Here is a 22,431-nt window from a genome sequence, read left to right as displayed (position 1 = left end):
CATCCATGTACTAACCTGGCCCAAACCTGCTTATATTCAGAGATCGGGCATTGACTCTATTTTTTGCCAAATTTATTATATACTAAGTGAAAAAATTCCAAAAGCTTAAAGCACTTGGTATTCCTTGGCGGTCTCTCATCCAAGTACTAACCAGACCTAAACCTGCTAAGATTCAGAGATCGGGCATTGACTCTTTTTTTTTTTTTTTTGCAAGATTATTATATAATTCGTGAAAAATATCCAAAAATTTAAAGCACCTGATTTTCCCAGGCAGTCTCCCATCCATGTACTAACCTGGCGCAAACCTGCTTATATTCAGAGATCGGGCATTGACTCTATTTTTTGGCAAAATTATTATATACTAAGTGAAAAATTTCAAAATAGATTAGAGTACCTGGCATTCCCAGGCGGTCTCCCATCCAGGCACTAACCAGGCCCAAACCTGCTTAGCTTCCGAGATCAGACAAGATCGGGCATAGCCAGGCTGGTATGGCCATAAGCGAAGACTGCTGCAAAGAGAAGGCTATTTAAAGATCAGCCAATCTACTCGCCAGTACATTATAAAAGTAGGAAAGAAACCCCAAAAGCTTAAAGCACCTGGTATTCCTAGGCGGTCTCTCATCCAAGTACTAACCTGGCCCAAACCTGCTTATATTCAGAGATCGGGCATTGACTCTATTTTTTGCCAAATTTATTATATACTAAGTGAAAAAATTCCAAAAGCTTAAAGCACCTGGTATTCCTTGGCGGTCTATCATTCAAGTACTAACCAGACCTTAACCTGCTAAGATTCAGAGATCGGGCATTGACTTCTTTTTTTTTTTTTTGCAAGATTATTATATAATTCGTGAAAAATATCCAAAAATTTAAAGCACCTGGTATTCCCAGGCAGTCTCCCATCCATGTACTAACCTGGCCCAAACCTGCTTATATTCAGAGATCGGGCATTGACTCTATTTTTTGCCAAATTTATTATATACTAAGTGAAAAAATTCCAAAAGCTTAAAGCACCTGGTATTCCTTGGCGGTCTCTCATCCAAGTACTAACTAGACCTAAACCTGCTAAAATTCAGAGATCGGGCATTGACTCTTTTTTTTTTTTTTTGCAAGATTATTATATAATTCGTGAAAAATATCCAAAAATTTAAAGCACCTGGTATTCCCAGGCAGTCTCCCATCCATGTACTAACCTGGCCCAAACCTGCTTATATTCAGAGATCGGGCATTGACTTTATATTTTGCCAAATTTATTATATACTAAGTGAAAAAATTCCAAAAGCTTAAAGCACCTGGTATTCTTTGGCGGTCTCTCATCCAAGTACTAACCAGACCTAAACCTGCTAAGATTCAGAGATCGGGCATTGACTCTCTTTTTTTTTTTTTTTTTTTTTGCAAGATTATTATATAATTCGTGAAAAATATCCAAAAATTTAAAGCACCTGATATTCCCAGGCAGTCTCCCATCCATGTACTAACCTGGCGCAAACCTGCTTATATTCAGAGATCGGGCATTGACTCTATTTTTTGGCAAAATTATTATATACTAAGTGAAAAATTTCAAAATAGCTTAGAGTACCTGGCATTCCCAGGCGGTCTCTCATCCAAGTACTAACCTGGCCCAAACCTGCTTATATTCAGAGATCGGGCATTGACTCTATTTTTTGCCAAATTTATTATATACTAAGTGAAAAAATCCCAAAAGCTTAAAGCACCTGGTATTCCTTGGCGGTCTATCATTCAAGTACTAACCAGACCTTAACCTGCTAAGATTCAGAGATCGGGCATTGACTTCTTTTTTTTTTTTTTTTGCAAGATTATTATATAATTCGTGAAAAATATTCAAAAATTTAAAGCACCTGGTATTCCCAGGCAGTCTCCCATCCATGTACTAACCTGGCCCAAACCTGCTTATATTCAGAGATCGGGCATTGACTCTATTTTTTGCCAAATGTATTATATACTAAGTGAAAAAATTCCAAAAGCTTAAAGCACCTGGTATTCCTTGGCGGTCTCTCATCCAAGTACTAACTAGACCTAAACCTGCTAAAATTCAGAGATCGGGCATTGACTCTTTTTTTTTTTTTTTTTGCAAGATTATTATATAATTTGTGAAAAAAATCCAAAAATTTAAAGCACCTGGTATTCCCAGGCAGTCTCCCATCCATGTACTAACCTGGCCCAAACCTGCTTATATTCAGAGATCAGGCATTGACTCTATTTTTTGCCAAATTTATTATATACTAAGTGAAAAAAATTCCAAAAGCTTAAAGCACCTGGTATTCCTTGGCGGTCTCTCATCCAAGTACTAACCAGACCTAAACCTGCTAAGATTCAGAGATCGGGCATTGACTCTTTTTTTTTTTTTTTTTTTTGCAAGAATATTATATAATTCGTGAAAAATATCCAAAAATTTAAAGCACCTGATATTCCCAGGCAGTCTCCCATCCATGTACTAACCTGGCGCAAACCTGCTTATATTCAGAGATCGGGCATTGACTCTATTTTTTGGCAAAATTATTATATAATAAGTGAAAATTTTCAAAATAGCTTAGAGTACCTGGCATTCCCAGGCGGTCTCCCATCCAGGCACTAACCAGGCCCAAACCTGCTTAGCTTCCTAGATCAGACAAGATCGGGCATAGCCAGGCTGGTATGGCCATAAGCGAAGACTGCTGCAAAGAGAAGGCTATTTAAAGATCAGCCAATCTACTCGCCAGTACATTATAAAAGTAGGAAAGAAACCCCAAAAGCTTAAAGCACCTGGTATTCCTAGGCGGTCTCTCATCCAAGTACTAACCTGGCCCAAACCTGCTTATATTCAGAGATCGGGCATTGACTCTATTTTTTGGCAAATTTATTATATACTAAGTGAAAAAATTCCAAAAGCTTAAAGCACCTGGTATTCCTTGGCGGTCTATCATTCAAGTACTAACCAGACCTTAACCTGCTAAGATTCAGAGATCGGGCATTGACTTCTTTTTTTTTTTTTTTTGCAAGATTATTATATAATTCGTGAAAAATATCCAAAAATTTAAAGCACCTGGTATTCCCAGGCAGTCTCCCATCCATGTACTAACCTGGCCCAAACCTGCTTATATTCAGAGATCGGGCATTGACTCTATTTTTTGCCAAATGTATTATATACTAAGTGAAAAAATTCCAAAAGCTTAAAGCACCTGGTATTCCTTGGCGGTCTCTCATCCAAGTACTAACTAGACCTAAACCTGCTAAAATTCAGAGATCGGGCATTGACTCTTTTTTTTTTTTTTTTTGCAAGATTATTATATAATTTGTGAAAAATATCCAAAAATTTAAAGCACCTGGTATTCCCAGGCAGTCTCCCATCCATGTACTAACCTGGCCCAAACCTGCTTATATTCAGAGATCAGGCATTGACTCTATTTTTTGCCAAATTTATTATATACTAAGTGAAAAAAATTCCAAAAGCTTAAAGCACCTGGTATTCCTTGGCGGTCTCTCATCCAAGTACTAACCAGACCTAAACCTGCTAAGATTCAGAGATCGGGCATTGACTCTTTTTTTTTTTTTTTTTTTTGCAAGAATATTATATAATTCGTGAAAAATATCCAAAAATTTAAAGCACCTGATATTCCCAGGCAGTCTCCCATCCATGTACTAACCTGGCGCAAACCTGCTTATATTCAGAGATCGGGCATTGACTCTATTTTTTGGCAAAATTATTATATACTAAGTGAAAATTTTCAAAATAGCTTAGAGTACCTGGCATTCCCAGGCGGTCTCCCATCCAGGCACTAACCAGGCCCAAACCTGCTTAGCTTCCTAGATCAGACAAGATCGGGCATAGCCAGGCTGGTATGGCCATAAGCGAAGACTGCTGCAAAGAGAAGGCTATTTAAAGATCAGCCAATCTACTCGCCAGTACATTATAAAAGTAGGAAAGAAACCCCAAAAGCTTAAAGCACCTGGTATTCCTAGGCGGTCTCTCATCCAAGTACTAACCTGGCCCAAACCTGCTTATATTCAGAGATCGGGCATTGACTCTATTTTTTGGCAAATTTATTATATACTAAGTGAAAAAATTCCAAAAGCTTAAAGCACCTGGTATTCCTTGGCGGTCTATCATTCAAGTACTAACCAGACCTTAACCTGCTAAGATTCAGAGATCGGGCATTGACTTCTTTTTTTTTTTTTTTTGCAAGATTATTATATAATTCGTGAAAAATATCCAAAAATTTAAAGCACCTGGTATTCCCAGGCAGTCTCCCATCCATGTACTAACCTGGCCCAAACCTGCTTATATTCAGAGATCGGGCATTGACTCTATTTTTTGCCAAATGTATTATATACTAAGTGAAAAAATTCCAAAAGCTTAAAGCACCTGGTATTCCTTGGCGGTCTCTCATCCAAGTACTAACTAGACCTAAACCTGCTAAAATTCAGAGATCGGGCATTGACTCTTTTTTTTTTTTTTTTTTGCAAGATTATTATATAATTTGTGAAAAATATCCAAAAATTTAAAGCACCTGGTATTCCCAGGCAGTCTCCCATCCATGTACTAACCTGGCCCAAACCTGCTTATATTCAGAGATCAGGCATTGACTCTATTTTTTGCCAAATTTATTATATACTAAGTGAAAAAAATTCCAAAAGCTTAAAGCACCTGGTATTCCTTGGCGGTCTCTCATCCAAGTACTAACCAGACCTAAACCTGCTAAGATTCAGAGATCGGGCATTGACTCTTTTTTTTTTTTTTTTTTTTGCAAGAATATTATATAATTCGTGAAAAATATCCAAAAATTTAAAGCACCTGATATTCCCAGGCAGTCTCCCATCCATGTACTAACCTGGCGCAAACCTGCTTATATTCAGAGATCGGGCATTGACTCTATTTTTTGGCAAAATTATTATATACTAAGTGAAAAATTTCAAAATAGCTTAGAGTACCTGGCATTCCCAGGCGGTCTCCCAACCAGGCACTAACCAGGCCCAAACCTGCTTAGCTTCCGAGATCAGACAAGATCGGGCATAGCCAGGCTGGTATGGCCATAAGCGAAGACTGCTGCAAAGAGAAGGCTATTTAAAGATCAGCCAATCTACTCGCCAGTACATTATAAAAGTAGGAAAGAAACCCCAAAAGCTTAAAGCACCTGGTGTTCCTAGGCGGTCTCTCATCCAAGTACTAACCTGGCCCAAACCTGCTTATATTCAGAGATCGGGCATTGACTCTATTTTTTGCCAAATTTATTATATACTAAGTGAAAAAATTCCAAAAGCTTAAAGCACCTGGTATTCCTTGGCGGTCTATCATTCAAGTACTAACCAGACCTTAACCTGCTAAGATTCAGAGATCGGGCATTGACTTCTTCTTTTTTTTTTTTTTTTGCAAGATTATTATATAATTCGTGAAAAAAATCCAAAAATTTAAAGCACCTGGTATTCCCAGGCAGTCTCCCATCCATGTACTAACCTGGCCCAAACCTGCTTATATTCAGAGATCGGGCATTGACTTTATTTTTTGCCAAATTTATTATATACTAAGTGAAAAAATTCCAAAAGCTTAAAGCACCTGGTATTCCTTGGCGGTCTCTCATCCAAGTACTAACTAGACCTAAACCTGCTAAAATTCAGAGATCGGGCATTGACTCTTTTTTTTTTTTTTTTTTTTGCAAGATTATTATATAATTTGTGAAAAATATCCAAAAATTTAAAGCACCTGGTATTCCCAGGCAGTCTCCCATCCATGTACTAACCTGGCCCAAACCTGCTTATATTCAGAGATCAGGCATTGAGTCTATTTTTTGCCAAATTTATTATATACTAAGTGAAAAAATTCCAAAAGCTTAAAGCACCTGGTATTCCTTGGCGGTCTCTCATCCAAGTACTAACCAGACCTAAATCTGCTAAGATTCAGAGATCGGGCATTGACTCTTTTTTTTTTTTTTTTTTTTGCAAGAATATTATATAATTCGTGAAAAATATCCAAAAATGTAAAGCACCTGATATTCCCAGGCAGTCTCCCATCCATGTACTAACCTGGCGCAAACCTGCTTATATTCAGAGATCGGGCATTGACTCTATTTTTTGGCAAAATTATTATATACTAAGTGAAAATTTTCAAAAAAGCTTACAGTACCTGGTATTCCCAGGCTGTCTCCCATCCAGGCACTAACCAGGCCCAAACCTGCTTAGCTTACGAGATCAGACAAGATCGGGCATAGCCAGGCTGGTATGGCCATAAGCGAAGACTGCTGCAAAGAGAAGGCTATTTAAAGATCAGCCAATCTACTCGCCAGTACATTATAAAAGTAGGAAAGAAACCCCAAAAGCTTAAAGCACCTGGTATTCCTAGGCGGTCTCTCATCCAAGTACTAACCTGGCCCAAACCTGCTTATATTCAGAGATTGGGCATTGACTCTATTTTTTGGCAAATTTATTATATACTAAGTGAAAAAAAATCCAAAAGCTTAAAGCACCTGGTATTCCTTGGCGGTCTATCATTCAAGTACTAACCAGACCTTAAACTGCTAAGATTCAGAGATCGGGCATTGACTTCTTCTTTTTTTTTTTTTTTTTGCATGATTATTATATAATTTGTTAAAAATATCCAAAAATTTAAAGCACCTGGTATTCCCAGGCAGTCTCCCATCCATGTACTAACCTGGCCCAAACCTGCTTATATTCAGAGATCGGGCACTGACTCTATTTTTTGCCAAATTTATTATATACTAAGTGAAAAAATTCCAAAAGCTTAAAGCACCTGGTATTCCTTGGCGGTCTCTCATCCAAGTACTAACCAGACCTAAACCTGCTAAGATTCAGAGATCGGGCATTGACTCTTTTTTTTTTTTTTTTTTTTTGCAAGATTATTATATAATTCGTGAAAAATATCCAAAAATTTAAAGCACCTGATATTCCCAGGCAGTCTCCCATCCATGTACTAACCTGGCGCAAACCTGCTTATATTCAGAGATCGGGCATTGACTCTATTTTTTGGCAAAATTATTATATACTAAGTGAAAAATTTCAAAATAGCTTAGAGTACCTGGCATTCCCAGGCGGTCTCCCATCCAGGCACTAACCAGGCCCAAACCTGCTTAGCTTCCAAGATCAGACAAGGTCGGGCATAGCCAGGCTGGTATGGCCATAAGCGAAGACTGCTGCAAAGAGAAGGCTATTTAAAGATCAGCCAATCTACTCGCCAGTACATTATAAAAGTAGGAAAGAAACCGCAAAAGCTTAAAGCACCTGGTATTCCTAGGCGGTCTCTCATCCAAGTACTAACCTGGCCCAAACCTGCTTATATTCAGAGATCGGGCATTGACTCTATTTTTTGCCAAATTTATTATATACTAAGTGAAAAAATTCCAAAAGCTTAAAGCACCTGGTATTCCTTGGCGGTCTATCATTCAAGTACTAACCAGACCTTAACCTGCTAAGATTCAGAGATCGGGCATTGACTTCTTCTTTTTTTTTTTTTGCAAGAATATTATATAATTCGTGAAAAATATCCAAAAATTTAAAGCACCTGGTATTCCCAGGGAGTCTCCCATCCATGTACTAACCTGGCCCAAACCTGCTTATATTCAGAGATCGGGCATTGACTCTATTTTTTGCCAAATTTATTATATACTAAGTGAAAAAATTCCAAAAGCTTAAAGCACCTGGTATTCCTTGGCGGTCTCTCATCCAAGTACTAACCAGACCTAAATCTGCTAAGATTCAGAGATCGGGCATTGACTCTTTTTTTTTTTTTTTTTTGCAAGAATATTATATAATTTGTGAAAAATATCCAAAAATTTAAAGCACCTGGTATTCCCAGGCAGTCTCCCATCCATGTACTAACCTGGCGCAAACCTGCTTATATTCAGAGATCAGGCATTGAGTCTATTTTTTGCCAAATTTATTATATACTAAGTGAAAAAATTCCAAAAGCTTAAAGCACCTGGTATTCCTTGGCGGTCTCTCATCCAGGCACTAACCAGGCCCAAACCTGCTTAGCTTACGAGATCAGACAAGATCGGGCATAGCCAGGCTGGTATGGCCATAAGCGAAGACTGCTGCAAAGAGAAGGCTATTTAAAGATCAGCCAATCTACTCGCCAGTACATTATAAAAGTAGGAAAGAAACCCCAAAAGCTTAAAGCACCTGGTATTCCTAGGCGGTCTCTCATCCAAGTACTAACCTGGCCCAAACCTGCTTATATTCAGAGATCGGGCATTGACTCTATTTTTTGGCAAATTTATTATATACTAAGTGAAAAAATTCCAAAAGCTTAAAGCACCTGGTATTCCTTGGCGGTCTATCATTCAAGTACTAACCAGACCTTAACCTGCTAAGATTCAGAGATCGGGCATTGACTTCTTTTTTTTTTTTTTTTGCAAGATTATTATATAATTCGTGAAAAATATCCAAAAATTTAAAGCACCTGGTATTCCCAGGCAGTCTCCCATCCATGTACTAACCTGGCCCAAACCTGCTTATATTCAGAGATCGGGCATTGACTCTATTTTTTGCCAAATGTATTATATACTAAGTGAAAAAATTCCAAAAGCTTAAAGCACCTGGTATTCCTTGGCGGTCTCTCATCCAAGTACTAACTAGACCTAAACCTGCTAAAATTCAGAGATCGGGCATTGACTCTTTTTTTTTTTTTTTTTGCAAGATTATTATATAATTTGTGAAAAATATCCAAAAATTTAAAGCACCTGGTATTCCCAGGCAGTCTCCCATCCATGTACTAACCTGGCCCAAACCTGCTTATATTCAGAGATCAGGCATTGACTCTATTTTTTGCCAAATTTATTATATACTAAGTGAAAAAAATTCCAAAAGCTTAAAGCACCTGGTATTCCTTGGCGGTCTCTCATCCAAGTACTAACCAGACCTAAACCTGCTAAGATTCAGAGATCGGGCATTGACTCTTTTTTTTTTTTTTTTTTTTGCAAGAATATTATATAATTCGTGAAAAATATCCAAAAATTTAAAGCACCTGATATTCCCAGGCAGTCTCCCATCCATGTACTAACCTGGCGCAAACCTGCTTATATTCAGAGATCGGGCATTGACTCTATTTTTTGGCAAAATTATTATATACTAAGTGAAAATTTTCAAAATAGCTTAGAGTACCTGGCATTCCCAGGCGGTCTCCCATCCAGGCACTAACCAGGCCCAAACCTGCTTAGCTTCCTAGATCAGACAAGATCGGGCATAGCCAGGCTGGTATGGCCATAAGCGAAGACTGCTGCAAAGAGAAGGCTATTTAAAGATCAGCCAATCTACTCGCCAGTACATTATAAAAGTAGGAAAGAAACCCCAAAAGCTTAAAGCACCTGGTATTCCTAGGCGGTCTCTCATCCAAGTACTAACCTGGCCCAAACCTGCTTATATTCAGAGATCGGGCATTGACTCTATTTTTTGGCAAATTTATTATATACTAAGTGAAAAAATTCCAAAAGCTTAAAGCACCTGGTATTCCTTGGCGGTCTATCATTCAAGTACTAACCAGACCTTAACCTGCTAAGATTCAGAGATCGGGCATTGACTTCTTTTTTTTTTTTTTTTGCAAGATTATTATATAATTCGTGAAAAATATCCAAAAATTTAAAGCACCTGGTATTCCCAGGCAGTCTCCCATCCATGTACTAACCTGGCCCAAACCTGCTTATATTCAGAGATCGGGCATTGACTCTATTTTTTGCCAAATGTATTATATACTAAGTGAAAAAATTCCAAAAGCTTAAAGCACCTGGTATTCCTTGGCGGTCTCTCATCCAAGTACTAACTAGACCTAAACCTGCTAAAATTCAGAGATCGGGCATTGACTCTTTTTTTTTTTTTTTTTTGCAAGATTATTATATAATTTGTGAAAAATATCCAAAAATTTAAAGCACCTGGTATTCCCAGGCAGTCTTCCATCCATGTACTAACCTGGCCCAAACCTGCTTATATTCAGAGATCAGGCATTGACTCTATTTTTTGCCAAATTTATTATATACTAAGTGAAAAAAATTCCAAAAGCTTAAAGCACCTGGTATTCCTTGGCGGTCTCTCATCCAAGTACTAACCAGACCTAAACCTGCTAAGATTCAGAGATCGGGCATTGACTCTTTTTTTTTTTTTTTTTTTTGCAAGAATATTATATAATTCGTGAAAAATATCCAAAAATTTAAAGCACCTGATATTCCCAGGCAGTCTCCCATCCATGTACTAACCTGGCGCAAACCTGCTTATATTCAGAGATCGGGCATTGACTCTATTTTTTGGCAAAATTATTATATACTAAGTGAAAAATTTCAAAATAGCTTAGAGTACCTGGCATTCCCAGGCGGTCTCCCAACCAGGCACTAACCAGGCCCAAACCTGCTTAGCTTCCGAGATCAGACAAGATCGGGCATAGCCAGGCTGGTATGGCCATAAGCGAAGACTGCTGCAAAGAGAAGGCTATTTAAAGATCAGCCAATCTACTCGCCAGTACATTATAAAAGTAGGAAAGAAACCCCAAAAGCTTAAAGCACCTGGTGTTCCTAGGCGGTCTCTCATCCAAGTACTAACCTGGCCCAAACCTGCTTATATTCAGAGATCGGGCATTGACTCTATTTTTTGCCAAATTTATTATATACTAAGTGAAAAAATTCCAAAAGCTTAAAGCACCTGGTATTCCTTGGCGGTCTATCATTCAAGTACTAACCAGACCTTAACCTGCTAAGATTCAGAGATCGGGCATTGACTTCTTCTTTTTTTTTTTTTTTTGCAAGATTATTATATAATTCGTGAAAAAAATCCAAAAATTTAAAGCACCTGGTATTCCCAGGCAGTCTCCCATCCATGTACTAACCTGGCCCAAACCTGCTTATATTCAGAGATCGGGCATTGACTTTATTTTTTGCCAAATTTATTATATACTAAGTGAAAAAATTCCAAAAGCTTAAAGCACCTGGTATTCCTTGGCGGTCTCTCATCCAAGTACTAACTAGACCTAAACCTGCTAAAATTCAGAGATCGGGCATTGACTCTTTTTTTTTTTTTTTTTTTTGCAAGATTATTATATAATTTGTGAAAAATATCCAAAAATTTAAAGCACCTGGTATTCCCAGGCAGTCTCCCATCCATGTACTAACCTGGCCCAAACCTGCTTATATTCAGAGATCAGGCATTGAGTCTATTTTTTGCCAAATTTATTATATACTAAGTGAAAAAATTCCAAAAGCTTAAAGCACCTGGTATTCCTTGGCGGTCTCTCATCCAAGTACTAACCAGACCTAAATCTGCTAAGATTCAGAGATCGGGCATTGACTCTTTTTTTTTTTTTTTTTTTTGCAAGAATATTATATAATTCGTGAAAAATATCCAAAAATGTAAAGCACCTGATATTCCCAGGCAGTCTCCCATCCATGTACTAACCTGGCGCAAACCTGCTTATATTCAGAGATCGGGCATTGACTCTATTTTTTGGCAAAATTATTATATACTAAGTGAAAATTTTCAAAAAAGCTTACAGTACCTGGTATTCCCAGGCTGTCTCCCATCCAGGCACTAACCAGGCCCAAACCTGCTTAGCTTACGAGATCAGACAAGATCGGGCATAGCCAGGCTGGTATGGCCATAAGCGAAGACTGCTGCAAAGAGAAGGCTATTTAAAGATCAGCCAATCTACTCGCCAGTACATTATAAAAGTAGGAAAGAAACCCCAAAAGCTTAAAGCACCTGGTATTCCTAGGCGGTCTCTCATCCAAGTACTAACCTGGCCCAAACCTGCTTATATTCAGAGATTGGGCATTGACTCTATTTTTTGGCAAATTTATTATATACTAAGTGAAAAAAAATCCAAAAGCTTAAAGCACCTGGTATTCCTTGGCGGTCTATCATTCAAGTACTAACCAGACCTTAAACTGCTAAGATTCAGAGATCGGGCATTGACTTCTTCTTTTTTTTTTTTTTTTTGCATGATTATTATATAATTTGTTAAAAATATCCAAAAATTTAAAGCACCTGGTATTCCCAGGCAGTCTCCCATCCATGTACTAACCTGGCCCAAACCTGCTTATATTCAGAGATCGGGCACTGACTCTATTTTTTGCCAAATTTATTATATACTAAGTGAAAAAATTCCAAAAGCTTAAAGCACCTGGTATTCCTTGGCGGTCTCTCATCCAAGTACTAACCAGACCTAAACCTGCTAAGATTCAGAGATCGGGCATTGACTCTTTTTTTTTTTTTTTTTTTTTGCAAGATTATTATATAATTCGTGAAAAATATCCAAAAATTTAAAGCACCTGATATTCCCAGGCAGTCTCCCATCCATGTACTAACCTGGCGCAAACCTGCTTATATTCAGAGATCGGGCATTGACTCTATTTTTTGGCAAAATTATTATATACTAAGTGAAAAATTTCAAAATAGCTTAGAGTACCTGGCATTCCCAGGCGGTCTCCCATCCAGGCACTAACCAGGCCCAAACCTGCTTAGCTTCCAAGATCAGACAAGGTCGGGCATAGCCAGGCTGGTATGGCCATAAGCGAAGACTGCTGCAAAGAGAAGGCTATTTAAAGATCAGCCAATCTACTCGCCAGTACATTATAAAAGTAGGAAAGAAACCGCAAAAGCTTAAAGCACCTGGTATTCCTAGGCGGTCTCTCATCCAAGTACTAACCTGGCCCAAACCTGCTTATATTCAGAGATCGGGCATTGACTCTATTTTTTGCCAAATTTATTATATACTAAGTGAAAAAATTCCAAAAGCTTAAAGCACCTGGTATTCCTTGGCGGTCTATCATTCAAGTACTAACCAGACCTTAACCTGCTAAGATTCAGAGATCGGGCATTGACTTCTTCTTTTTTTTTTTTTGCAAGAATATTATATAATTCGTGAAAAATATCCAAAAATTTAAAGCACCTGGTATTCCCAGGGAGTCTCCCATCCATGTACTAACCTGGCCCAAACCTGCTTATATTCAGAGATCGGGCATTGACTCTATTTTTTGCCAAATTTATTATATACTAAGTGAAAAAATTCCAAAAGCTTAAAGCACCTGGTATTCCTTGGCGGTCTCTCATCCAAGTACTAACCAGACCTAAATCTGCTAAGATTCAGAGATCGGGCATTGACTCTTTTTTTTTTTTTTTTTTGCAAGAATATTATATAATTTGTGAAAAATATCCAAAAATTTAAAGCACCTGGTATTCCCAGGCAGTCTCCCATCCATGTACTAACCTGGCGCAAACCTGCTTATATTCAGAGATCAGGCATTGAGTCTATTTTTTGCCAAATTTATTATATACTAAGTGAAAAAATTCCAAAAGCTTAAAGCACCTGGTATTCCTTGGCGGTCTCTCATCCAGGCACTAACCAGGCCCAAACCTGCTTAGCTTACGAGATCAGACAAGATCGGGCATAGCCAGGCTGGTATGGCCATAAGCGAAGACTGCTGCAAAGAGAAGGCTATTTAAAGATCAGCCAATCTACTCGCCAGTACATTATAAAAGTAGGAAAGAAACCCCAAAAGCTTAAAGCACCTGGTATTCCTAGGCGGTCTCTCATCCAAGTACTAACCTGGCCCAAACCTGCTTATATTCAGAGATCGGGCATTGACTCTATTTTTTGGCAAATTTATTATATACTAAGTGAAAAAATTCCAAAAGCTTAAAGCACCTGGTATTCCTTGGCGGTCTATCATTCAAGTACTAACCAGACCTTAACCTGCTAAGATTCAGAGATCGGGCATTGACTTCTTTTTTTTTTTTTTTGCAAGATTATTATATAATTCGTGAAAAATATCCAAAAATTTAAAGCACCTGGTATTCCCAGGCAGTCTCCCATCCATGTACTAACCTGGCCCAAACCTGCTTATATTCAGAGATCGGGCATTGACTCTATTTTTTGCCAAATGTATTATATACTAAGTGAAAAAATTCCAAAAGCTTAAAGCACCTGGTATTCCTTGGCGGTCTCTCATCCAAGTACTAACTAGACCTAAACCTGCTAAAATTCAGAGATCGGGCATTGACTCTTTTTTTTTTTTTTTTTGCAAGATTATTATATAATTTGTGAAAAATATCCAAAAATTTAAAGCACCTGGTATTCCCAGGCAGTCTCCCATCCATGTACTAACCTGGCCCAAACCTGCTTATATTCAGAGATCAGGCATTGACTCTATTTTTTGCCAAATTTATTATATACTAAGTGAAAAAAATTCCAAAAGCTTAAAGCACCTGGTATTCCTTGGCGGTCTCTCATCCAAGTACTAACCAGACCTAAACCTGCTAAGATTCAGAGATCGGGCATTGACTCTTTTTTTTTTTTTTTTTTTTGCAAGAATATTATATAATTCGTGAAAAATATCCAAAAATTTAAAGCACCTGATATTCCCAGGCAGTCTCCCATCCATGTACTAACCTGGCGCAAACCTGCTTATATTCAGAGATCGGGCATTGACTCTATTTTTTGGCAAAATTATTATATACTAAGTGAAAAATTTCAAAATAGCTTAGAGTACCTGGCATTCCCAGGCGGTCTCCCATCCAGGCACTAACCAGGCCCAAACCTGCTTAGCTTCCGAGATCAGACAAGATCGGGCATAGCCAGGCTGGTATGGCCATAAGCGAAGACTGCTGCAAAGAGAAGGCTATTTAAAGATCAGCCAATCTACTCGCCAGTACATTATAAAAGTAGGAAAGAAACCCCAAAAGCTTAAAGCACCTGGTGTTCCTAGGCGGTCTCTCATCCAAGTACTAACCTGGCCCAAACCTGCTTATATTCAGAGATCGGGCATTGACTCTATTTTTTGCCAAATTTATTATATACTAAGTGAAAAAATTCCAAAAGCTTAAAGCACCTGGTATTCCTTGGCGGTCTATCATTCAAGTACTAACCAGACCTTAACCTGCTAAGATTCAGAGATCGGGCATTGACTTCTTCTTTTTTTTTTTTTTTTGCAAGATTATTATATAATTCGTGAAAAAAATCCAAAAATTTAAAGCACCTGGTATTCCCAGGCAGTCTCCCATCCATGTACTAACCTGGCCCAAACCTGCTTATATTCAGAGATCGGGCATTGACTTTATTTTTTGCCAAATTTATTATATACTAAGTGAAAAAATTCCAAAAGCTTAAAGCACCTGGTATTCCTTGGCGGTCTCTCATCCAAGTACTAACTAGACCTAAACCTGCTAAAATTCAGAGATCGGGCATTGACTCTTTTTTTTTTTTTTTTTTTTGCAAGATTATTATATAATTTGTGAAAAATATCCAAAAATTTAAAGCACCTGGTATTCCCAGGCAGTCTCCCATCCATGTACTAACCTGGCCCAAACCTGCTTATATTCAGAGATCAGGCATTTAGTCTATTTTTTGCCAAATTTATTATATACTAAGTGAAAAAATTCCAAAAGCTTAAAGCACCTGGTATTCCTTGGCGGTCTCTCATCCAAGTACTAACCAGACCTAAATCTGCTAAGATTCAGAGATCGGGCATTGACTCTTTTTTTTTTTTTTTTTTTGCAAGAATATTATATAATTCATGAAAAATATCCAAAAATGTAAAGCACCTGATATTCCCAGGCAGTCTCCCATCCATGTACTAACCTGGCGCAAACCTGCTTATATTCAGAGATCGGGCATTGACTCTATTTTTTGGCAAAATTATTATATACTAAGTGAAAATTTTCAAAAAAGCTTACAGTACCTGGTATTCCCAGGCTGTCTCCCATCCAGGCACTAACCAGGCCCAAACCTGCTTAGCTTACGAGATCAGACAAGATCGGGCATAGCCAGGCTGGTATGGCCATAAGCGAAGACTGCTGCAAAGAGAAGGCTATTTAAAGATCAGCCAATCTACTCGCCAGTACATTATAAAAGTAGGAAAGAAACCCCAAAAGCTTAAAGCACCTGGTATTCCTAGGCGGTCTCTCATCCAAGTACTAACCTGGCCCAAACCTGCTTATATTCAGAGATTGGGCATTGACTCTATTTTTTGGCAAATTTATTATATACTAAGTGAAAAAATTCCAAAAGCTTAAAGCACCTGGTATTCCTTGGCGGTCTATCATTCAAGTACTAACCAGACCTTAAACTGCTAAGATTCAGAGATCGGGCATTGACTTCTTCTTTTTTTTTTTTTTTTGCATGATTATTATATAATTTGTTAAAAATATCCAAAAATTTAAAGCACCTGGTATTCCCAGGCAGTCTCCCATCCATGTACTAACCTGGCCCAAACCTGCTTATATTCAGAGATCGGGCATTGACTCTATTTTTTGCCAAATTTATTATATACTAAGTGAAAAAATTCCAAAAGCTTAAAGCACCTGGTATTCCTTGGCGGTCTATCATTCAAGTACTAACCAGACCTTAACCTGCTAAGATTCAGAGATCGGGCATTGACTTCTTCTTTTTTTTTTTTTGCAAGAATATTATATAATTCGTGAAAAATATCCAAAAATTTAAAGCACCTGGTATTCCCAGGCAGTCTCCCATCCATGTACTAACCTGGCCCAAACCTGCTTATATTCAGAGATCGGGCATTGACTCTATTTTTTGCCAAATTTATTATATACTAAGTGAAAAAATTCCAAAAGCTTAAAGCACCTGGTATTCCTTGGCGGTCTCTCATCCAAGTACTAACCAGACCTAAATCTGCTAAGATTCAGAGATCGGGCATTGACTCTTTTTTTTTTTTTTTTTTTTGCAAGAATATTATATAATTTGTGAAAAATATCCAAAAATTTAAAGCACCTGGTATTCCCAGGCAGTCTCCCATCCATGTACTAACCTGGCGCAAACCTGCTTATATTCAGAGATCAGGCATTGAGTCTATTTTTTGCCAAATTTATTATATACTAAGTGAAAAAATTCCAAAAGCTTAAAGCACCTGGTATTCCTTGGCGGTCTCTCATCCAGGCACTAACCAGGCCCAAACCTGCTTAGCTTACGAGATCAGACAAGATCGGGCATAGCCAGGCTGGTATGGCCATAAGCGAAGACTGCTGCAAAGAGAAGGCTATTTAAAGATCAGCCAATCTACTCGCCAGTACATTATAAAAGTAGGAAAGAAACCCCAAAAGCTTAAAGCACCTGGTATTCCTAGGCGGTCTCTCATCCAAGTACTAACCTGGCCCAAACCTGCTTATATTCAGAGATCGGGCATTGACTCTATTTTTTGCCAAATTTATTATATACTAAGTGAAAAAATTCCAAAAGCTTAAAGCACCTGGTATTCCTTGGCGGTCTATCATTCAAGTACTAACCAGACCTTAACCTGCTAAGATTCAGAGATCGGGCATTGACTTCTTCTTTTTTTTTTTTTTTTTGCAAGATTATTATATAATTTGTGAAAAATATCCAAAAATTTAAAGCACCTGGTATTCCCAGGCAGTCTCCCATCCATGTACTAACCTGGCCCAAACCTGCTTATATTCAGAGATCGGGCATTGACTCTATTTTTTGCCAAATTTATTATATACTAAGTGAAAAAATTCCAAAAGCTTAAAGCACCTGGTATTCCTTGGCGGTCTCTCATCCAAGTACTAACTAGACCTAAACCTGCTAAAATTCAGAGATCAGGCATTGACTCTTTTTTTTTTTTTTTTTTTGCAAGATTATTATATAATTTGTGAAAAATATCCAAAAATTTAAAGCACCTGGTATTCCCAGGCAGTCTCCCATCCATGTACTAACCTGGCCCAAACCTGCTTATATTCAGAGATCAGGCATTGACTCTATTTTTTGCCAAATTTATTATATACTAAGTGAAAAAATTCCAAAAGCTTAAAGCACCTGGTATTCCTTGGCGGTCTCTCATCCAAGTACTAACCAGACCTAAACCTGCTAAGATTCAGAGATCGGGCATTGACTCTTTTTTTTTTTTTTTTTTTTGCAAGAATATTATATAATTCGTGAAAAATATCCAAAAATTTAAAGCACCTGATATTCCCAGGCAGTCTCCCATCCATGTAATAACCTGGCGCAAACCTGCTTATATTCAGAGATCGGGCATTGACTCTATTTTTTGGCAAAATTATTATATACTAAGTGAAAAATTTCAAAAAAGCTTACAGTACCTGGCATTCCCAGGCGGTCTCCCATCCAGGCACTAACCAGGCCCAAACCTGCTTAGCTTACGAGATCAGACAAGATCGGGCATAGCCAGGCTGGTATGGCCATAAGCGAAGACTGCTGCAAAGAGAAGGCTATTTAAAGATCAGCCAATCTACTCGCCAGTACATTATAAAAGTAGGAAAGAAACCCCAAAAGCTTAAAGCACCTGGTATTCCTAGGCGGTCTCTCATCCAAGTACTAACCTGGCCCAAACCTGCTTATATTCAGAGATCGGGCATTGACTCTATTTTTTGCCAAATTTATTATATACTAAGTGAAAAAATTTCAAAAGCTTAAAGCACCTGGTATTCCTTGGCGGTCTATCATTCAAGTACTAACCAGACCTTAACCTGCTAAGATTCAGAGATCGGGCATTGACTTCTTCTTTTTTTTTTTTTTTTGCAAGATTATTATATAATTCGTGAAAAATATCCAAAAATTTAAAGCACCTGGTATTCCCAGGCAGTCTCCCATCCATGTACTAACCTGGCCCAAACCTGCTTATATTCAGAGATCGGGCATTGACTCTATTTTTTGCCAAATTTATTATATACTAAGTGAAAAAATTCCAAAAGCTTAAAGCACCTGGTATTCCTTGGCGGTCTATCATTCAAGTACTAACCAGACCTTAACCTGCTAAGATTCAGAGATCGGGCATTGACTTCTTCTTTTTTTTTTTTTGCAAGAATATTATATAATTCGTGAAAAATATCCAAAAATTTAAAGCACCTGGTATTCCCAGGCAGTCTCCCATCCATGTACTAACCTGGCCCAAACCTGCTTATATTCAGAGATCGGGCATTGACTCTATTTTTTGCCAAATTTATTATATACTAAGTGAAAAAATTCCAAAAGCTTAAAGCACCTGGTATTCCTTGGCGGTCTCTCATCCAAGTACTAACCAGACCTAAATCTGCTAAGATTCAGAGATCGGGCATTGACTCTTTTTTTTTTTTTTTTTTTGCAAGAATATTATATAATTTGTGAAAAATATCCAAAAATTTAAAGCACCTGGTATTCCCAGGCAGTCTCCCATCCATGTACTAACCTGGCGCAAACCTGCTTATATTCAGAGATCAGGCATTGAGTCTATTTTTTGCCAAATTTATTATATACTAAGTGAAAAAATTCCAAAAGCTTAAAGCACCTGGTATTCCTTGGCGGTCTCTCATCCAGGCACTAACCAGGCCCAAACCTGCTTAGCTTACGAGATCAGACAAGATCGGGCATAGCCAGGCTGGTATGGCCATAAGCGAAGACTGCTGCAAAGAGAAGGCTATTTAAAGATCAGCCAATCTACTCGCCAGTACATTATAAAAGTAGGAAAGAAACCCCAAAAGCTTAAAGCACCTGGTATTCCTAGGCGGTCTCTCATCCAAGTACTAACCTGGCCCAAACCTGCTTATATTCAGAGATCGGGCATTGACTCTATTTTTTGCCAAATTTATTATATACTAAGTGAAAAAATTCCAAAAGCTTAAAGCACCTGGTATTCCTTGGCGGTCTATCATTCAAGTACTAACCAGACCTTAACCTGCTAAGATTCAGAGATCGGGCATTGACTTCTTCTTTTTTTTTTTTTTTTTTTGCAAGATTATTATATAATTTGTGAAAAATATCCAAAAATTTAAAGCACCTGGTATTCCCAGGCAGTCTCCCATCCATGTACTAACCTGGCCCAAACCTGCTTATATTCAGAGATCGGGCATTGACTCTATTTTTTGCCAAATTTATTATATACTAATTGAAAAAATTCCAAAAGCTTAAAGCACCTGGTATTCCTTGGCGGTCTCTCATCCAAGTACTAACTAGACCTAAACCTGCTAAAATTCAGAGATCAGGCATTGACTCTTTTTTTTTTTTTTTTTTGCAAGATTATTATATAATTTGTGAAAAATATCCAAAAATTTAAAGCACCTGGTATTCCCAGGCAGTCTCCCATCCATGTACTAACCTGGCCCAAACCTGCTTATATTCAGAGATCAGGCATTGACTCTATTTTTTGCCAAATTTATTATATACTAAGTGAAAAAATTCCAAAAGCTTAAAGCACCTGGTATTCCTTGGCGGTCTCTCATCCAAGTACTAACCAGACCTAAACCTGCTAAGATTCAGAGATCGGGCATTGACTCTTTTTTTTTTTTTTTTTTTTTGCAAGAATATTATATAATTCGTGAAAAATATCCAAAAATTTAAAGCACCTGATATTCCCAGGCAGTCTCCCATCCATGTAATAACCTGGCGCAAACCTGCTTATATTCAGAGATCGGGCATTGACTCTATTTTTTGGCAAAATTATTATATACTAAGTGAAAAATTTCAAAAAAGCTTACAGTACCTGGTATTCCCAGGCGGTCTCCCATCCAGGCACTAACCAGGCCCAAACCTGCTTAGCTTACGAGATCAGACAAGATCGGGCATAGCCAGGCTGGTATGGCCATAAGCGAAGACTGCTGCAAAGAGAAGGCTATTTAAAGATCAGCCAATCTACTCGCCAGTACATTATAAAAGTAGGAAAGAAACCCCAAAAGCTTAAAGCACCTGGTATTCCTAGGCGGTCTCTCATCCAAGTACTAACCTGGCCCAAACCTGCTTATATTCAGAGATCGGGCATTGACTCTATTTTTTGCCAAATTTATTATATACTAAGTGAAAAAATTTCAAAAGCTTAAAGCACCTGGTATTCCTTGGCGGTCTATCATTCAAGTACTAACCAGACCTTAACCTGCTAAGATTCAGAGATCGGGCATTGACTTCTTCTTTTTTTTTTTTTTTTGCAAGATTATTATATAATTCGTGAAAAATATCCAAAAATTTAAAGCACCTGGTATTCCCAGGCAGTCTCCCATCCATGTACTAACCTGGCCCAAACCTGCTTATATTCAGAGATCGGGCATTGACTCTATTTTTTGCCAAATTTATTATATACTAAGTGAAAAAATTCCAAAAGCTTAAAGCACCTGGTATTCCTTGGCGGTCTCTCATCCAAGTACTAACTAGACCTAAACCTGCTAAAATTCAGAGATCGGGCATTGACTCTTTTTTTTTTTTTTTTTGCAAGATTATTATATAATTCGTGAAAAATATCCAAAAATTTAAAGCACCTGGTATTCCCAGGCAGTCTCCCATCCATGTACTAACCTGGCGCAAACCTGCTTATATTCAGAGATCAGGCATTGACTCTATTTTTTGCCAAATTTATTATATACTAAGTGAAAAAATTCCAAAAGCTTAAAGCACCTGGTATTCCTTGGCGGTCTCTCATCCAAGTACTAACCAGACCTAAACCTGCTAAGATTCAGAGATCGGGCATTGACTCTTTTTTTTTTTTTTTTTTTTTTTGCAAGAATATTATATAATTCGTGAAAAATATCCAAAAATGTAAAGCACCTGATATTCCCAGGCAGTCTCCCATCCATGTACTAACCTGGCGCAAACCTGCTTATATTCAGAGATCGGGCATTGACTCTATTTTTTGGCAAAATTATTATATACTAAGTGAAAAATTTCAAAATAGCTTAGAGTACCTGGCATTCCCAGGCGGTCTCCCATCCAGGCACTAACCAAGCCCAAACCTGCTTAGCTTCCAAGATCAGACAAGATCGGGCATAGCCAGGCTGGTATGGCCATAAGCGAAGACTGCTGCAAAGAGAAGGCTTTTTAAAGATCAGCCAATCTACTCGCCAGTACATTATAAAAGTAGGAAAGAAACCCCAAAAGCTTAAAGCACCTGGTATTCCTAGGCGGTCTCTCATCCAAGTACTAACCTGGCCCAAACCTGCTTATATTCAGAGATCGGGCATTGACTCTATTTTTTGCCAAATTTATTATATACTAAGTGAAAAAATTCCAAAAGCTTAAAGCACCTGGTATTCCTTGGCGGTCTATCATTCAAGTACTAACCAGACCTTAACCTGCTAAGATTCAGAGATCGGGCATTGACTTCTTCTTTTTTTTTTTTTTTTTTTGCAAGAATATTATATAATTCGTGAAAAATATCCAAAAATTTAAAGCACCTGGTATTCCCAGGCAGTCTCCCATCCATGTACTAACCTGGCCCAAACCTGCTTATATTCAGAGATCGGGCATTGACTCTATTTTTTGCCAAATTTATTATATACTAAGTGAAAAAATTCCAAAAGCTTAAAGCACCTGGTATTCCTTGGCGGTCTCTCATCCAAGTACTAACCAGACCTAAATCTGCTAAGATTCAGAGATCGGGCATTGACTCTTTTTTTTTTTTTTTTTTTTGCAAGAATATTATATAATTCATGAAAAATATCCAAAAATGTAAAGCACCTGATATTCCCAGGCAGTCTCCCATCCATGTACTAACCTGGCGCAAACCTGCTTATATT

At 37.9% G+C, this 22,431-nt stretch overlaps 19 pseudogenes; all 19 read right to left on the bottom strand.

The window, feature by feature from the left end:
- Positions 1-382: 382 nt before the first annotated feature.
- LOC127936338 (uncharacterized) lies at positions 383-501 on the bottom strand (annotated as a pseudogene).
- A 2,044-nt stretch (positions 502-2,545) lies between these two features.
- Positions 2,546-2,664, bottom strand: LOC127937195 (uncharacterized; annotated as a pseudogene).
- Positions 2,665-3,729: 1,065 nt separating this feature from the next.
- On the bottom strand, positions 3,730-3,848 carry LOC127937194 (uncharacterized; annotated as a pseudogene).
- Positions 3,849-4,914: 1,066 nt separating this feature from the next.
- Positions 4,915-5,033, bottom strand: LOC127936318 (uncharacterized; annotated as a pseudogene).
- Positions 5,034-6,103: 1,070 nt separating this feature from the next.
- LOC127937145 (uncharacterized) lies at positions 6,104-6,222 on the bottom strand (annotated as a pseudogene).
- A 790-nt stretch (positions 6,223-7,012) lies between these two features.
- LOC127937295 (uncharacterized) lies at positions 7,013-7,131 on the bottom strand (annotated as a pseudogene).
- Positions 7,132-7,912: 781 nt separating this feature from the next.
- LOC127937518 (uncharacterized) lies at positions 7,913-8,031 on the bottom strand (annotated as a pseudogene).
- A 1,065-nt stretch (positions 8,032-9,096) lies between these two features.
- LOC127937193 (uncharacterized) lies at positions 9,097-9,215 on the bottom strand (annotated as a pseudogene).
- A 1,066-nt stretch (positions 9,216-10,281) lies between these two features.
- Positions 10,282-10,400, bottom strand: LOC127936316 (uncharacterized; annotated as a pseudogene).
- A 1,070-nt stretch (positions 10,401-11,470) lies between these two features.
- On the bottom strand, positions 11,471-11,589 carry LOC127937144 (uncharacterized; annotated as a pseudogene).
- A 790-nt stretch (positions 11,590-12,379) lies between these two features.
- On the bottom strand, positions 12,380-12,498 carry LOC127937294 (uncharacterized; annotated as a pseudogene).
- Positions 12,499-13,279: 781 nt separating this feature from the next.
- On the bottom strand, positions 13,280-13,398 carry LOC127937517 (uncharacterized; annotated as a pseudogene).
- A 1,064-nt stretch (positions 13,399-14,462) lies between these two features.
- Positions 14,463-14,581, bottom strand: LOC127936097 (uncharacterized; annotated as a pseudogene).
- A 1,069-nt stretch (positions 14,582-15,650) lies between these two features.
- Positions 15,651-15,769, bottom strand: LOC127937143 (uncharacterized; annotated as a pseudogene).
- A 1,066-nt stretch (positions 15,770-16,835) lies between these two features.
- LOC127937516 (uncharacterized) lies at positions 16,836-16,954 on the bottom strand (annotated as a pseudogene).
- A 1,070-nt stretch (positions 16,955-18,024) lies between these two features.
- On the bottom strand, positions 18,025-18,143 carry LOC127936260 (uncharacterized; annotated as a pseudogene).
- A 1,065-nt stretch (positions 18,144-19,208) lies between these two features.
- Positions 19,209-19,327, bottom strand: LOC127937515 (uncharacterized; annotated as a pseudogene).
- Positions 19,328-20,399: 1,072 nt separating this feature from the next.
- LOC127935944 (uncharacterized) lies at positions 20,400-20,518 on the bottom strand (annotated as a pseudogene).
- Positions 20,519-21,588: 1,070 nt separating this feature from the next.
- On the bottom strand, positions 21,589-21,707 carry LOC127937113 (uncharacterized; annotated as a pseudogene).
- Between the last annotated feature and the right edge of the window lie 724 nt (positions 21,708-22,431).

The sequence above is a fragment of the Carassius gibelio genome, chromosome A19, assembly GCF_023724105.1.
Source record: "Carassius gibelio isolate Cgi1373 ecotype wild population from Czech Republic chromosome A19, carGib1.2-hapl.c, whole genome shotgun sequence".
Lineage (NCBI taxonomy): Eukaryota > Metazoa > Chordata > Actinopteri > Cypriniformes > Cyprinidae > Carassius > Carassius gibelio.
Note: the sequence above shows the minus strand (reverse complement) of the source record. Positions and strands in the feature narration are given on the sequence as shown.